The sequence below is a fragment of the Lithobates pipiens genome, unplaced genomic scaffold, assembly GCF_037356315.1.
Source record: "Lithobates pipiens isolate NorthernLeopardFrog02 unplaced genomic scaffold, aLitPip1_a1.2 Scaffold_16, whole genome shotgun sequence".
In the NCBI taxonomy this organism is placed as follows: domain Eukaryota; kingdom Metazoa; phylum Chordata; class Amphibia; order Anura; family Ranidae; genus Lithobates; species Lithobates pipiens.
This window is the reverse complement of record NW_027507748.1, coordinates 544,290,579-544,308,432: the sequence shown is the minus strand read 5'-3', so window position 1 is coordinate 544,308,432 and position 17,854 is coordinate 544,290,579. Positions and strand designations below refer to the sequence as shown.

Below are 17,854 nucleotides of genomic sequence, written 5' to 3'. Positions count from 1 at the left end.
GGGGAAGGCCCATATATGGTTTGGGTGGGGCAGTAGATGAAGGATTTTTTGGGTTGCTAAGAATAAATAGCAGACAAAAATTGAGGAGTAGTGTGTGGACCTCTTCAGAGGGTCTCACGTAACAAGACCTATGGCCTGAAAAAAGAAACCACAACCATAAATTTTGGAATAATAAAGTGCAACAGCAGCCCACCCTCTCTATATTAACAGTCCTGGATGGGACTAGTTGTGGACTGAGTTTTCCATAGGTATGGATTTTTTTTAATCCAGTTCTTTGGGACTGATATGAGTAGTTTGGGGGGAAAAATGCATTAACTATATGAAATTTTCTGTACCGCTATTTTATAGCCATTTGTGTCCATGTGCAAATTGAATATGTATGGTAGTGGTTTTATAACTATAAATCAGCTGCTGCACCTGCAGGGCTCTAATGGGAAACGTAGTAGGTTCTTAGACATGATTTCTCTTTGGGAGTATCCCACCAAAAATTACATTTGTGTTGCAGGGGGTGCCAAAAATCCGACTCGAGTCTTAGTGCAGACTTCTGGGAAAATCAGTAAGTTAATCACACAAGCAGAAAATTACATTTGTGGGGCACGTTCTGTACACCATCTGTGTAAAGAATGCCTCCAGGTAGCCATATTGCATTTTACAGAAAATTACCATACAATGCTGCAGATTGAAAAGGAAAGGTAAGTTTTACCAATTACAATACGAGTTGCAATTGTATATACTATATTATTTTTTTATTTGCTTTGTCTTGCAGCTTCCCTTCCCAGTTTCCTACTGCGCATGTCGCGCTGCACAATCCGGATGGTCCCTGCTGTCTCTAGGACCTGTGTGTGTCCCAGCAGACAGCGCGGTGGGACGGGAAGAGGCGTAGACTCCTGTGGGAGACTATGTCCGGAAGTGGGTGCAAATACCAGTCTTAGACAGGTATCCGCACCCCCCTCCCCCCTGAAAGGTGCCAAATGTGACACCGGTGGGGGGGGTTTCCAGAAAGCGGAGGTTCCATTTTTGCGTGAACCTCTGCTTTAAAGTCCCAAACTCTCCCCTCTTATTAATCAGGAGGAGGAGGGTACAGGTCGGGAGCACGCCTGCTTGGATGCCCCCACAGCAAGCAGCTTGCTGGCATGAGGGAGGGGCCAGGAGTGCTGGCGTGGGACCCGAGAAGAGGATCTGGGCTGCTCTGTTCAAAACCACTGCACAGAGAAGGTAAGGGCCGGTTCACACTGCAGGCGCCTCCGACTTGCCTCGCCGCGACCTGCGGCGACCTCAGCGGCGACTTGCAGAGGACTTCTGTATAGAAGTCAATGCAAGTCGCCCCCGAAGTTGCCCAGAAGTAGTACAGGAACCTTTTTTCTGAGTCGGAGCGACTCGAGTCGCTCCTCTCAGAACGGTTCCATTGTACAGAACGGGGGCGACTTGCGGGAGCGAGGCGAGTCGTGTCGCCTCGCATCGCCCGCTGTGTGAACCGGCCCTTAGTATAACATGTTTGTTATAAAAAAAAAATGATAAAAAAAAACAAGACTTTAATATCACTTGAAGCACAAGAGGCAGCCGACTTAGATGCTTCACAAGGAGAGGGGTGCAAAAAGGGCAAGGGCAAGCTTCTGTGCTGCCAAATGCTCATAGATGAGGGGAGCACAGTGGGTTCTAAAGGGCCTTGTCCCAGTGCTGCTACTTACAGACCTACAAAAGGGAATATGGGAGAGCATCATACAAACCTGCCAGTCTAGAACTGTCCCTCATTATTTACGGGTGGAGAGAATTAATAACAATATGTAAATAGTTTGCAAATAGTGTTTCTGTCATAGACTGAAAATTATTAATGCTATGAGTATCCTGTAAAGTTTCAGTCACTCGTTGGTATCAGGGATAGAAAACTAGAATAACTCGCCCCAGGAAGGGAAGAATATGGATTAACAAGAAGTTTTTTCTGAGGATAATTTGAAGGCAACATATTTTTCTCTTTTAGTTTTGTATATAGTAAAGAATAGTTAAAAGGAGAAGTACAGTCAAAGCTTGTTTGGTTGTACTTCTATTGATCACAGGAGTGCAGTTCATTTTGCATTCCTGTGACCCATTTTCAGCAGAGAGCGGGCCCAAGTCTGCTCTCTAACGTTACCGTGTTGGTCCAGGCTCGGCGTCATCATGACCATGGGGGTCGGGATCTTCCCAGATCCCTGGACTGATGCCCGGCTTAGTCTCAGCAAGCCGCTGAGAGGCTGAGCCGGCCGCTCTGCCCCCTCCACAGCCCAGCGCTCCAGTGAGGGAGGTGACTGACAGCCAGCAGCTCTCTCCTCATGAAGCTGTGAGAACCGAGCAATCGGCAGTGTTCGATCACTCGGTTCTCAGTGTTAGAGGCACCAGGGGACAGATGCAGCACTGGACCAATTCTGAATTCACCTATGCAAGTATGAATCTGAAAAACAAAACAAAAACCCATACTTCTCTTTTAACACTGAAGTTAGATTTTTTGGGATACAACACACATTAGTTGTCTGTAATAGTGTCTTTAGCGCCACCCCCAAAGAGGAGCCACTTGAGTGCATTAGGTTTCTATGCTCTGCCTCTTAACCCCAAGAACAGTCTCAGCCCCTCTGGCACACCTGGCAAATACGTTATTGTGAACACAACAGTAAATGGACACAAGCTATAGTGAACCCAAAAGTATCTTTAATGAAGGAACTCTGATCTACATACAGGGCGCCAGACACATGGATTCCAATGGCGGGGGTGTGTTTTTTTTTTGAAGCACGTGATTAGAGCCAGAGGCTCTAATAGGCTTCTAAACTGGGTGGGCTTGAGGCACTGCGGCCTGATCCCACCAAGTTGTGTGACCCTAACGAATGAATATTCGCTATTCTTCCTTATTCTCCTCCTGGCCAATCAGGAAGCCCCTATTGACTAGGGAGTCTTAGGACTGCCTGGCCAATTGTGTTTCAGGACACACTTCTATTCGGCCAGAAGGAGAATGTCTCTTGTGTGCTTGCCTGAGCAGCCCAGACTCTTCCTTCTCCATGCAGTAAGGCAGCCTCTCGGGTGACCACCGCTGCCTGTCTCCCGCACTCGGGGGCGGCTGATTGGTTGTGGCTCCCCCCCTCAAAATAGTGAGCACCAGCCGCCACTGCATCTGTTAGAGACTTGCTGAAACAAGTAACCCTGACAGCGGAATAATAACATTCAAGAATAGTCAAAGAATAATAACACATACACATGTATTAAACCAACAAAACTCTGCTTGGATTGAGCTCTATGGGTTCAGGCAGGAGGAGGGCAAAGGAAGGACCAGATTTGTGTCAGACCACTCCCTTCTATTCCCTGAGACCACAGTGCCAAAGAACCGTATAAACACTGTAGTTCAGTTCAGATATTTTAGCCTCTAAGTCTTTAGACCCACTCATTTTGTAAATAGAGTCCTTGGTAAAAGTATGGGACCTTACGTCACCAATGGATTTAATCCCTTGTGAGAGGTATATGTTGTAGTCTTTTAGAAAGTAAAGCATGCTTTGTATACGTACTGTGGAACCCAAAGGGGTTAATCCTCTGTAATGTTGTACACATTGTTTGATCCTGTATGCACAGATCCTCTTCTTGCTCCCTGCTGGGGGATCTATTCTAACTGGAGGGGATATATTTTTGCAGGGTGTCTATTGTTGCTTAGGAGGTCTATCGTTGCTGGTGGGGAACCTACTGTTGCTGGTGGTGGGTCTTATATTGCTGGGGGGTCAGATGTTGCTGGGAGAGCTCTATTGTTGAGGGAGGGGTCTATTGCTGGCTGACGGAGAGTCTGCCGAAATTGGCTGTGGGAAGATCTGTTGTTGCTAGGGGGGACATTTTGTTGCAGGTGGTCCATTGTTAGGGGAATTTATTGTTGCTGGCGGGGGCTCTATTGTTAATGGCTGCAGGGGATCTATGCAACTGCTTTTCTTGTTGTTATTACCAAATTCCATACAAAATGACTTCATACTAGAAATTGATACTTGGTTCTGTATTGTCTAAAAGGGCAGTACTGGGAGATAAGGATGAGCTGAACACCCCCCCCCCCCCCCCCCCCGGTTCGGTTTGCACCAGAACTTGCGAATGGGCAAAAAATTTGTGCGAACATGCAAACACCGTTGAATTCTACTCTATGGGACACAAACATGAAAAAATCAAAAGTGCTAATTTTAAAGTCCCGACCCAAGGGAAATGTATCAATGCAAACAAAAAAGAAAAAAAAAAAAAAAAGTTTTAAAAAACAGCAGTTTTTTCAGGAGCAGCGATTTTAATAATGATGACAATGAAACAATAAAAATGAAATATTACTTTAAATATCGTGCATGGGGGTGTCCTTAGTATGCCTGTAAAGTAGCGCATCTTTCCAGTGTTTAGAACAGTACCACAGAAAAATGACATTTGTAAAGGAAAAAAACTGCAGAATCTGGAAGCCCCCCCTTTAACAAAGGGACCCCCAGATCCTGGCTCCCCTCCATGTGAATGGGTAACGGTATTGTACCCCTACATATTCACCAAAAATGTGTCAAAATAGTAGAAATGGCAGTAGCCAGTTTAGGACAAGTCCTTTATTAAAATTTTTTTAAAAAGTGTCCCACGATGTAGCTCCATCTTCGATGACAGATGACCCGAAAAAAAAATATACGGTAAAACTCTGCCTCAATGGGAGGTATCCCGCGACTGCAGGCTTTTTGCAATGATAGCTGTTATATAGCTGAGGGTGGAGCCAGCCATCAGAGGGGGCGGGGTGACCCAGCCCTCAGCTATATTACAGCTGTCATTGCAAAAAGCCAGTCGCAGGATGCCTCCCATTGAGGCAGAGTTTCTCCATTTTTTTTGTTTTGTTCTTTTCCCCCCCATGTCGGACACTGTGATCCAAGACGGATGGACATCGCTGGACTTTTTTGCGGGGGAAGAGGCCCTTGTTCCCATCAACATGGGAACAAGGTGTTTTGGGGGGGACCCCCAAAACACCCTCCCCATGTTGATGGCATGTGGCCTAGTACGGTTCAGGAGGGGGGCTGCTCTCGCGCCCCCCCCCCCCTTTTCCTGCAGCCTGCCAGGTTGCGTGCTCGAATAAGGGTCTGGTATGAATTTTGGGAGGAGCTCCCACACCATTTTTTAAATGGATTTTTATCTATATTGCCGGGATGCAGCAATACATTATGCGAGCAGTTTTAAAACACATTTTTCCTTTACAAATGCAATTTTGCTGCTCTCATTCATAAAACTATGTACGGCTGTCATGTAAGCAGCCTTACATAGTGTGGGGCGTGGACTCAGCCCCGAGCCATGCCATGATTGGCCAAAGCATGCAGGTCAGGTGTCTGCTTTAGTCAATCAGCAGCCGTCAATGCACTGCAATCTCGCAGTGCATTGACGGACTCGTCGCTCATTATGGGGCGTTCTGCGGGCGCTTGAATTTCCCGTGAATGCCCCATAATGTTCGGTATTTGGCAAACGGGCGAACATCCGATGTTCAAGTCGAACCTATGTTGGACTCGAACATCAAGCTCATCCCTGCTGGGGAGGTGGGTAGGGGACGGAACCAAGAAATGGTGCTCAGAGGTGGGTAGGGGCGGATAAAAGGGCTGACTAGGAGAGGGGGAGTTCCTGTACCTATTCTTTGTGGAAAAAAAAAAAAGCCCTGATAGTATGTATCTAAAGTCATGCAGGCTACTGCTTCCTTCTTACAGTGTTGCAGGAGTTCACCACAATGGCTTCAAGTGTGAAGCATCTAAGCCACTCATCTGCCCCTTCCGTTCACCATAGCACAGAATGTGTGCTATGATTGTGCTGTGTTCTGGGATTTGATGGGGAGTGAGTGAATGACAGGATCTTCCCTGTTCATTCACAGAAAGTGTTAATTTGTGGGACAGTAACAATACAGGTTCTGTGAATAGAGGAGGGGGCAGAAAGGTGGGCAAGTGACACAAGTCCTTCACGCTTACAGCATCTGCCGGTAACCCCTGCAGCACTGGAAGGTCACCACTCTGATGGCATATAGTGAGGATTTTTACATGATGCAGCAGCCTGCAGTACATGGGATACACACTATTACAGGTAACTGCGTATAAAGCTGTATCTCCAAAAAAATTACTAAACTTCGGTTTTAAATCTCATATCAAGTTTTTTTTTTAAATGAATAAATAAAGTCGCGCTATGGAAAAATCAGATCTCCAATGTGATAGAAATATGTGAAATAAAATTAAAATTAAAGAATGGAGAGAGAAAAGGAAATATACTGGGTTAGAGCTGCCTGTGCCTGAAGCCCTCACTTCCTTATTGGGGAGGAGAGGGAAATGAAAAGTGTGAAATAAAAGGTTATGGCGCTAAACCCTATCAGTGATGAGATGAGTTAACTTATCAACACCTAGTGTTTATTTTTTATATAAAAAGAAAAAGAAAAAAACTGTTGGTGATACCGTGCATAGATATCCTAAAGCAATTTTATCCAAAGCAAATTGTGTGTGATTAATGTGGAGTCAACATTCATGTTCCATTATAATTAAAACCAAAAATGGGTGTTAAATTATCCTATACGTATCAACCTACTAAAAACATGTAAACATTCATTAAATGTGCAAAATAGTGGAAATAATGTTAGTATTCGACAATATGTTAGTTTAAAACAGATTGTGCAAACATGTGCATAAAATGTGCAAAAAAGCAACTAAAGGTCAGAACAACCAAGGATTAGAAATAATTCAACCAAAAAATCGCATGAAGACGCAAAATGTGCAAATGGACAATAACTAAGGATCAAAACAAAGGATCAAAACAACCAGGGGTCTGAAATATTTTCAACCAATAATCGCATGAAGACGCATCTGTGTCCAATATAAGTCCAAAATTAATATTTGGCTTGATAATACTGCCTCTTCAGATTATTGTTGTAACTATTACAAAAAGTCAATAGGGAGTATTTGATTCACTCGTGCAAATAGTGCGGGCTTTCAATTAGAGAACTTCATCCCCGGTGCGCCACTCTGTGCTATAGTATGTGAATGCTCTCACCAGAAGTTTTTTTTTTGTATGTCCTATTAAAACAGATTTCAATTCTGTACCAGAGACACAGCATAAAGCAAGAAAGCCTCTCCAAAGATTCCACCAATCGAAGATTTCTACTCCATTTTTCTTTTAGTGACAGCTGCAAAATTATGGATTTTCCATCAATTTGTGTCTCGGGGACAATGGTCACCAGGACAAATAGAGATGACAAATCTCCCCGATAGGGACACAGACAGAAAAAAAAAAAAACCGACAAGGTGCGCTAATCTTTTCTCTTTCTGATGCTAGAGAGCAAATGGCTTTAGATAAATTTAACACATGTGAAATATGATGGCATCCTGAATAATGAAGCTTTTTATCGGGTTTAGCAAGTGGGGATTCTCCCTCATAGGAAACCTTTACAATTGTTTTGCAGACATCTTATTACAGCTTACTTGGTGGGTAATTTCTCTTTCTCCTTTTGGGCATCCTGCAGACCCCTTTTTAAGCAAGGTGGTTGTTCTCCCACTGACCCACTATATAGGACTTCCATTGGAGGAACTCTTGCATCTATAGTCTAATCATATGCATTTGTGTTGGACCCTGGAACGCTCATGTACTACTTACGTGGAACATTTATACCTTTGGACTCATTCATGAATATTCCATTCCAATATTCCATGCATTCCATCTCATATACCCTGACCAGCGTTTGTGTGTAACTGCTCCAGATAAGATATATGGTTGTGACTGCAATTCATTCAAGATATTGCCAGCTCCTGCTAGATCGCGATCCCCAATTATCTCCATGTCACTCTCTTGTGAATACATGGAACAGGTCCTGGGGAAACATTTTTGTGAGACCTGTTTACTTTTTTTTAGATTGTTAGCCCTGGAGGTATTTACTATCATCTGTTCCACAGTAATGAGAAATGTGACCTCGCATAAGGGATATGTTATCCCATGGCATTTTATCTCATGTGTATAATTTTAAAATGATGCAATAGAGCTTTTTGTATTTTATAAAGTGGTTGTGGTTTGCCTGGTACCAGTAAAATCCATTATTTCCTCTTCTTAATGCTATATTGGGGGGGGGTCTCCAAACTTTTTAAACAAAAGGACCAGTTTATTGTCCCTTAGACTTTAGGGGAGCCGGGTTAGGCCAGTGGGAGTGGAAAATGTCCCGGTGTTCAGTGGCATTAAACAATGCCCTTTCTTTGGTGTCAGTGGGAGGACTAGTGTCCCACCATTGGTGTCAGTGGAAGGAATAGTGCCCCATTCTTGATGTCAATAAAAGGAATTGTGCCCCAATGTTGGTGTGAGAGAATAGAATAGTGCCCCAAGGGCCGGATAAAGGCAAGCAAAGGGCTACATATAGGAGACCACTGTACTATATATCAGGATGTGGTGCTTATATCTTTATTAGGTGTTAGCATTTATAAAGTTTCTTGGTGACATCCATGTGCCATAGGCAATGGTAAGTGTTAGGCTGGTATGTGGTGAAGGAGTTGTGCAGTATGAACTATATGTAAAGTCCGGGGATGCAGAAAAAGGCTTCAATATTGTAGGCTAGGATGAGTTATTCCACGCACGAATGTGCATTGCTATCCAGGAATGATTGGGCCACTTCCACACTGGGGTGTTTTTCAGGTGCTTGTGGGCTAAAAATAGCGCATGTAAAGCTCCTGAAAAACACCTCCCCTGCAGTCCCAGTGTGAGAGCCCTGCAGCCCCTTTGGGGAGGTGCGGGAGCGCTGTATTTGACCCTCCTAAACCGCTCCCGCCATTGAAATCAATGACCAGCCTTCAGCAGTGGCGCTTTGCCGGAACGTTTAACCCTTTTTTGGCTGTAGCGGGGGTTAAAAGCGCCCTACTAGCGGCTGAAAAGTGCAGCTAAAACAACGGAAAAGCGGTAAAGCGCACTTTACCACCGATGCCCCCTGCCCCAGTGTGAAAGTGACCATACTGTTTTAGTGTTGTAATACAAGATTCTGTATAACATATCACTGGGAGACAGGTACTATATTATGTAAAATATGACAAAAATGTCTTGAAAGATGAATTGGCTTTTACAAACAACCAGAAACGTCTGGTGTTTGCAGATACATTCTCACCTATGTTTAACACAGCGGCATAATCCCTGTCAACTGGGCCCCCCAGTATGAAGTGCAGCTTTCACTGCTACATACATAAACACAGGCAGTTGGAACTGGCTGATCTTCTGGAATGCAGAAAGGTTACTGAATGAAAAAAAGTTTACTTTGTCTCCCTAGAAAAAAAGCGCAAGAGAGGCCATGTTCAATCCAACGCATTCCTGTGCACATTTTAGAAATTATTTTGACTCCCATCGCCTCTCGTGAGTTTCCCTGCCTGTAAGGGTGTGTAAATACAGACATGTTGTGGGTTTAGTGACCAAAAGCTGATTACTGCAGTGTGGCATTTCATCAGATTGGTTTCTGTACCGCATCGCTTTACACATGTCAGTATACAGTGTGATGTAAAGATGTGACCTATTTCCAATGGCTGTCTATCCCTCCCTCCATAAATGTAATCTAAGCATGCAGCCATCATTGATATTTGGTCTGGAGATGAATTTGTGTCATTGCCTAGTACACATAGCAGTGACCCACTTCCTGCAATAGCGTGTATGAGTCACAGCTACACATGCAGTGGTGCCTAAAAAAACTAACCACTGCAACCACATGAATATAGGCTTGTCTTTGTAAAACTGCATATTTGCTATTATGACGTTTTAAAGTAATTCAGTGAAAACTCTAGAAGTACTGACTCTGTGAAAAAATGTTCTGTTACCATGAAAAGATTCTGAAACATGGGGAAGTTGTAAAATAAATGGAACGTTGCGCTTACCCTCTCTATGTCCAAGAAACTTGTGCAAAATTGCAATGTAAAACGCCTGTGATACTTAATACCAATACAACAGGCACCAATAGACAAGGCACATATAATGTGAGTCCTTCTAGATAAAAATAAAAAGTCCTTTAAATGTAAATGCCCATACTGTAAGTGACTGGTGCTGTAGTGACTGTCTATATTCTTCTTTAAAAAGTGCTCCATGCTTCCATGCATTCACCCCCTCAGGGTATGCACTCACCCGCTGTTGTGGACCCTCTGAGCCTATACTAGGGTTGCCACCTTTTCTTCAAGTCAAACCCGAACACTTTAGTGGCACACAGCAATTTTGTATTTATAGTATGAACTATACATATATTTTGCTATTAAATAACATTTCTAATCATATGAAGTTAATAACAAGAGTTCCCCTTTACATCTGAGTTCACAGAGTTCCACTTTTACATCTGAACTCGCAGAGTTCCCTTTCACTGTAAGGGGAGACTCTGCAAACTCTGATGTATGGGAGAACTCTGGGGACTCTAACATAAGAGATGCTCTGGGAACCCTGAATTAAGAGGGAACACAGAGAACACTAATGTACGGAGAGGATTTTGAAGTAAGGGGGGAACACTGTGCCCTTTGGTGTAAAGGGCAACTCTGATCTAAGGGGTGCTCTGAGAACCCCGATTTACTTTAGCGTACTCTCTCAGAGGCAGGAGAGAGAAGGGGGGAGACTTCACTCAGAGACTGGGATAGATGGGGAGCTCACTCACCCCTTGGCAGTCAGCACTTCTCACCCAGATGTATCTGAGGCTGCTAGACTTCAAATTTCAAGCCCCCGCTTTCCTTTTCTGAGGCGCAGCGCCAGGGAATAGAGTGTGGGCAGAAACAGAGGGGTAGGGGTGGAAGTAAGAGGTGCAGATTGAGCCCTCTCTCCTCTCCCGTCTGTGTGTGTTGGGGGGGGGGGGGGATTGTTAGTGCTGGCTTTGGGCAGTGTGAAAGAGAGTGTAACAGACACTCTCAGATTAGAAAACTGCAGCCAGAAACCCTGCTGGGAAGCCATAGTCCAGTCTGAATAATGTGACTGGGTTTCAGGCAGTCTGAAACCCAGACACATGGTTCAAAACCCGAACTGTCCAGGTGAATCCTGGACAGGGGGCAACCCTGGCCTACTCTCAGACAAGTCAATCAGGCTTTTTCTTTTTTTGGTTGTTATACCATCACTAGTTATCTGCAGTGGAACCACATGTCAAGTGGGGAAATCAGATGAGAAGAGAAACATAGTGCAATTCTGTATTTTATTGTTTAAAAGTCAAATGGTAGCAGCAGGGCTTGTTGGGCAATTCACCAGAAAAAAGATGGCCGCCGCTGCTTCGTGTCTCCTAGGCTAGGCTATTCGTTCTCATAGGGGAAGTTGTGTGTGAACATTCTCACGTGTCCAAGTCATGGTATTGTTGTTAGCAGTTAGTCACATTCAACTTGATTTGTTCTGTACTTTTAGGACATGTCACCAATCATCCAAGTGGTAAGAGCTGAGGAAGCCACTTGGATAAGAGGTGAAACATCTTCAACATTACAGAAAAAGTTGAAGGTGAGTAAATGAATAGCAATACAGAAAGTGCCCATTGCATCAGAGATTAGGTTTTCTTTCTAAATTAGGATCTATTCACACCAGCGGGTGCATGTTATGCTCCATTGATTCCACATCCATTCTGAGCAGTGTGGATAGAAGAATGTCTGCTGTTGGCTATTGTATTTGTAAACTGCTGCTCCTGGAGGTGCTAAATACTTGAACAGTGCTTGCATCTAATTTGATTCCAGCGCTGTTTGGCAAAGTATGTTCAGGCTAGCTCCTTCAATAAAAGAAACCAACAATGTGGGATGCCAACAGGACCACCCACAGGTTGCCCACATACGTTACAATATGATTGTGCAATCCCTATACAATATCATTTTGATTTACCAACAACTATGTAACATATGGGCCTGCGTAAACGAACCATTCAATTTATATTCAGTTAGGCCTACAAACTATAACATTATAAAGTCACTGATAACTTCAGAGGAGATTGTACAATCATTGTTCTATGTTGCTAACTTTAAGCCCTTTACATAGGGGGTGGGGAATTGCTGTACTAACAGATAGTTAGTACAGCAGCTCCTCTCAAGCTTCTCAGATTTTTTTTCTTTTTTTATTCAGCCTGCTGGGTTCAAGGAAAAAAAAAAAAAAAAAATTAAAAAAAAAAAAGATAGTGTGTACTTGTAGTGTTTTAAGCTGATAAGCATTGTGGTGAGCAGTAAAACTTGATTTGCTAAAAGTGCTGCTGTGTAGGAGGAGATTACAGGAGGCTGTTCTCAAGGCACATTCAAGAACTTATTAGTTCTATGTAAATATACATTTTTTTTTTTCCAATCTGTAAAAAAAAGCATCGAAATGCATTTTTTTATAATTATTTGCCAGGAGTTTCATTTTTGACAGCAGTACCTGATCCGTTAATAAAATAGAAGCCCAGTGCTACATGAACTTAATCTAAGGATTGGGTTGGTGTTAATTAACAGCACTTATCTGTCTGGTCCACATATCCAGCTTTGTGCACATCCTTTATTATTTATGTGGCCCATAGAAACCCTCCAATTTCTTCATTACTCAGAAAGATAGCAGGGTGATGCAGCAGGAAATATAATTAAGACTTTAGTTACCATGATAAAATACACAGATTTTGGGTTTTAATTTAAGGTATATCTGGTCAAAAACTTAAAAATTTCCACATTGAATTACATTTTTTTCTAGCCTACCCCATTTACTATGTACAATCTTAAAGAGGTTAAAGTCAGTGCTCTAATTTACTGGCAGCCCCTCTGTTATAACAAGATATACAACTCAGTATATATATGTTTTTTTTTTTTTTTTTTTTATTCTAATCCTAAATACGTCAATCCACATCACCGCCTGCTGCTCTCTTTCCCAAACCTAAGGGCTATAGTGGGAGGAGCTGAGATCTCTCTCTGATGTCAGCTGGGTGGCGGCTGGTGGCCCCCCGTACGTGCAGCTCTCGATCCACTCCAAGTCCTAAGACCCCTCACAATTTGCTGTACAACAATGGCAGGTTCCCGGTCGCTACTACTTTTCACATAAGGTCGTTCCATCTCTCTACCATCACATGGAAGGGAATGTTCTGGCATCGTTGGGCAAGGCAGTCAGCTGTAAAAATCCACCTTACTGTTGGCATGTGGTCCAGCAAGCATGGGCAGGGACAATATATTTAGTTCACAGCACACTGAGTAAAACTGTTTGCAACTCGAAAGGATGCAGGACAGGGTTTGGTGCTGCAGCTTGTTGTGCCCCCACGTCTCCATACAGCTGGTGGTGATGCCAGACCTGTGAGCTCTGCCCCCTCCTCCTCCGCTACCTCCATGTCCTCCTCTGCAGAATTGTCCTATGAACATCAGGTACCCCCTAAGTGTTTAAAGGCCTATTACCAGACTGAGGCTAAAAGGTGCCATGCTGTGCTTCAGCTGGTGTGTTTAGGGGACAGGAACCACACTGAAGCAGAGATTCTTGCACCTCTGCAGGGACAGGCCCTGAGGTGGTTTACACCACAACAGCTGTAGCCAGGAATGGTGGTGTCCGATAATGGCTCAAACCACTCAATTTAGAAACAGCGTTTCCCTAGTACGTCCCCAGGGTTGCAAGATGTACTAAAACAGGCCAGAAGAGTCTGTAGCCATTTCAGGCGGTCATACACAGCCAGTGCTCGGTTGGCTGAAATTCAGCGGGAATTCGACCTGCCTGTAAACCGCCTGATTTGTGACATCCCCACCAGGTGGAACTCAACTTTGGGAATGCTGTAGCAGCTATACATGCAGCAGAGGGCCATCAGTGAGTACCGGTGCCAGTATGGCATGACGACAGGCTCAGACCGCCTTGGCTTTTTTCCCCACACACCAATGGCTGATCATTAAGGATGCATGCATTGTACTGTCACTATTTGAGGATGCCACAAGGATGGTGAGCAGTGACAGTGCATGCATCAGTGACAATCCCTGTTGTGCTCCTGCTGGAGTAGACTCTGTGTGGCATTATGGACAGGGCACTAGAGGCAGAGCAGCAGGAGGAAGAGGAGGACTTCCTTTCCTCTCAAAGCCCAATTTATCCAGACACCATCATTCATATGTCACAGAACACACAGGAGGAGAGAGGGGAAGAGTATGAGGATTCTGGTATTTTCATGGGCTTCAAAGAAGATTAAGACAATGCGTCAATCTGTAAGCGATGGCTTTCCAACCCCAGGACCCTTAGGAGTAGTACATGGCTGGGAGGAAGAAGTTCCAGATACTGTCACCCTGAATGACCCCTAGGAGTCCACTTCTCAAGCCTCAGAAAATTTGAGGCGCGTGGGCAACCTCATGCTTCAAAGCCTGCAAAAGGACCCAAGAATACGTGACATAAAGGCAAAGGATGAGTACTGGTTGGCAACCCACTGCTTTAAGGGGAAGGTCTCACAACTCATCCCCACAGAGAGTGCAGAAGATAAAATCTCCTGAGGGAACATTAAAGAGGATTTTATTTAATGTTTTTTTCCTGACTCTAGTAGGTTACATTATGGTGGAAAACGTTGTTTTGAGTGTTCTGTTCAAGAGAGGAGCGTTGGAGAAGGTGTCCGCCTAAGTGAGGCATTTTGGAATTTTTTTAGTCCTTGCTGCCCAGGGCTGTCAGCGTCCACATCCCATCGTCAGCGTCCTGCATCACATGGTGGACGATTACCTCCGGGCCAAAATAGAGATGGAGAGCTTTCCAGATGACAATCCACTAACTTACTGGGTCATGAGAATAGACCACTGGCCAGAACTTGCCCAGTATGCCATTGAGTTCTTGGGCTGCCCTGCATCCAGCGTGCTTTCAGAACGGGCATTCAGTGCTGCAGGAGGTTTTCTTACTGATCATAGAACGTGTCTTTCCACAGACTCCGTGGACCGTTTGACTTTTATAAAAATGAATCAGTCCTGTATTACCAGCTATGAAGCCCCTGATGCCGATGTGACTGATTAAGTCTTTTTTGGATGTGGAATCTCTGCAGGACTTCGAGACTACCTAGCTTTGAGAGTGTTCAATCATTTAATCTGGAAGAATGTTTTTGGTATAGGTTTCATGGGTACAATTAACACCCAAAGACCAATTTTTCTGCTCCTGTTTGACAGGTGCATAGCATTACAATTTTTTACAGCAAGGCCAATTCTTGCTTTCATCAGGAGTACATCTATAGGGTTAGGGTGGGAAGGAGCCATCACCCAAAGACCAATTTTTGCGCAACCGTTAAGGGACACCAGAATGTATCCAAAAAAAAGCTCTAATCTTGTTCCCAGTGCACTACATTGTGGCCTCATCATAAACACTGGCTCCCCAGCTGTTGCTGAGCAAAAAAAAAAAAAAATAAAAAAAAAAAGCAGCTTGCAGGGAAAATGTCATTTTTGTTGTTGAAAAATAAAATAAAAAAATCACTGCTCATTTAAAAATGATGTTTTTCAAACTTTTTTTTTTAATTGGTACACTTCCCCCAGGGCAGAAGACGGACCTCTATAACCATTGCATGCCAAATTACTTGCATATAAGCTTTCAAAATAGGCACTTTTGATTTTGAAGTTCGGGTCCCATTGGCTTTAATGGGGTTCGTTATTCAGGTCCAAACTTTTGCGGTGTTCGAAAGTTCTGGTGTGAACCAAACAGGGGTCCATTCTGCCCATCCCTACTCAGCACCTGCTTCTTGATTGGCCGAAAGGAGAAGTAGGAAGACATTAGCGAATATTAATTTGGTAATGTCACACAAGTGGATGGGCTCATCCTTTTTGAAGCCAATTAAAGCCTCCGGCTCTAATCACGTGCTTCAGGAAAAAAAAAAACACATTGAAATGCATGTGTCCGGGGCCCTGCATGGAGATAGGGGCCAAGCCCATGGATTGGAGGGGGGACATAGATAATGGACAGGCCGCCACTGACATGACCGCACATCACAATGTGGATTAAGGTGTTTAGGATTAGAGTTAAAAGAAAAAAAAAAAAAAAAAAAAAAACATCGAGTTGTAGATCTTGTTATAACAGAGGGGCTGCCAGTAATTGAGAACATTAACTTTACAGCCATGCGGAATAGCTGCAGGAGGGGCGCCTCACACACAGGGATGGAGGGAGACTGCGGGCTGTTGGAGGCATGTAACCTGACCAAGTTATCATGGTTCAGTAGCCATGATTACTGTGGTCAGCATACATAGGGGGGACACAGGAACAAGCAGGATCAACCAGTTTTTTTTACAGCGTACGAAAGGGAAAAATGACACCGTACAAGCACTATGCAGTTTGACATGTTTTAACCACTTAAGGACCGCCTCACGCCGATATATGTCGGCAGAATGGCATGGCTGGACACAATCACGTACCTGTACGTGGCTCTTTAAGTGCCCAGCCGTGGGTCGGAAGCTCCGTGACCGTGGGACCAGTGGACCCGATCACCACCGGTGTCCCGTGATCGGGTCACAGAGCTGAAGAACGAGGAGAGGTCTGTGTAAACAAACCTCTCCCCGTGCTTCCTAGTGTGGCTGTCACCGATCGTCTGTTCCCTTTTATAGGGAAAGATGATCAGTGACATCACATGCCAGGCCACGCCCCCCTACAATACGAAAAAAAACACAACCCCTACACTGCACCCTAGTGGTTAACTCCTTCACTGTCATTTACAAAGGAATCAGTGCATTTAAATAGCACTGATTGCTGTATATATGACAATGGTCCCAAAAATGTGTCAAAAATGTCCGATGTGTCTGCCATAATGTTACAGTCACAATAAAAAAAAAAAAAAAAAAAAAAAAAAAAAAAAAAAAAAAAAAAAGCTGATCGCCGCCATGACTAGTTAAAAAAAAAAAATATATATATTATTAATAAAAATGCTATAAAACGATCCCCTATTTTGTAAACGCTATAACTTTTGCGCAAACCAATCAATCGCTAATTGCAATTTTTTTTTACCAAAAATATGTAGAAGAATACGTGTCGGCCTAAACTGAGGAAAAAAAAAAAAATGTTTTTTATATATTTTTGGGGGATATTTATTATAGCAAAAAGTAAAAAAATATTGAATTTTTTTCAAAATTGTTGCTCTATTTTTGTTTATAGCGCAAAAAATAAAAAACCACAGAGGTGATCAAATACCACCAAAAGAAAGCTGTATTTGTGGGGAAAAAAGGTCGCCAATTTTGTTTGGGAGCCACGTCGCACGACCGCGCAGTTGTCAGTTAAAGCGACGCAGTGCCGAATCGCAAAAAGGGGCCTGGTCCTTTGGCTGCAAATAGGTCCGGGGCTTAAGTGTTTTTTTTTTTTTTTTTTTTTTTTAGGGTTACAACCTCTAAAATTTGTAAACTTACTTTGTGAAGATCCCTACAGATTTACTTCCTTGAATCTTGTGACACGTAGTCACTACGCCTTGTGAGTAGGCACTGCTGTGTTACACATTTCACAGAGCCTGCCTACTGAACTACAAAAGTGCTGAGAGAAGTTTAAGTAGGAGGAGTCAGTACAGGAATCACAGCTTGCAGTCAGCAAGGTAACATGGGAAATGTAGTATTTAGAAATTGAACGTAAACAGCAGAGGAAAAGCTGCAAGCATGCAGGGAATCTAGGTAGATGTGAAAAGAATGGCCAGCAAACAGGTAGTACTCACTACATGATAGGAGATTTTTCAAGTAAGCTTATATGAGATTGTCAAAAACAATTGGTTGTGATGCTATTACAATGCTGATGTTGTAAATTGAAAGTATATGTTGTGACTATAAATTTCCTTTTAATGAATAGTCAAGTCCAAAGTCATTCTGCGCCTGCGCTGCTGCCTACGCACTGTTGTTAACCCTGAATTTATTAGGCAGCGGCGGTAGTGGTGCAGGGTCTTTCGGCACTGTACACATGTTAACTTTAGCACAAAAATGTTTACATGTGAACATAAAACATAGTCCAAATCAGTACATTTTTT

The 17,854-nt window shown here is 43.5% G+C and overlaps 1 long non-coding RNA gene across 1 annotated transcript in view; it reads right to left on the bottom strand.

Moving 5' to 3' along the window:
• The window catches only part of LOC143983545 (uncharacterized), a 112,195-nt gene that overhangs the window by 58,423 nt on the left and 35,918 nt on the right, over positions 1-17,854 (bottom strand). The window lies entirely within an intron of this gene.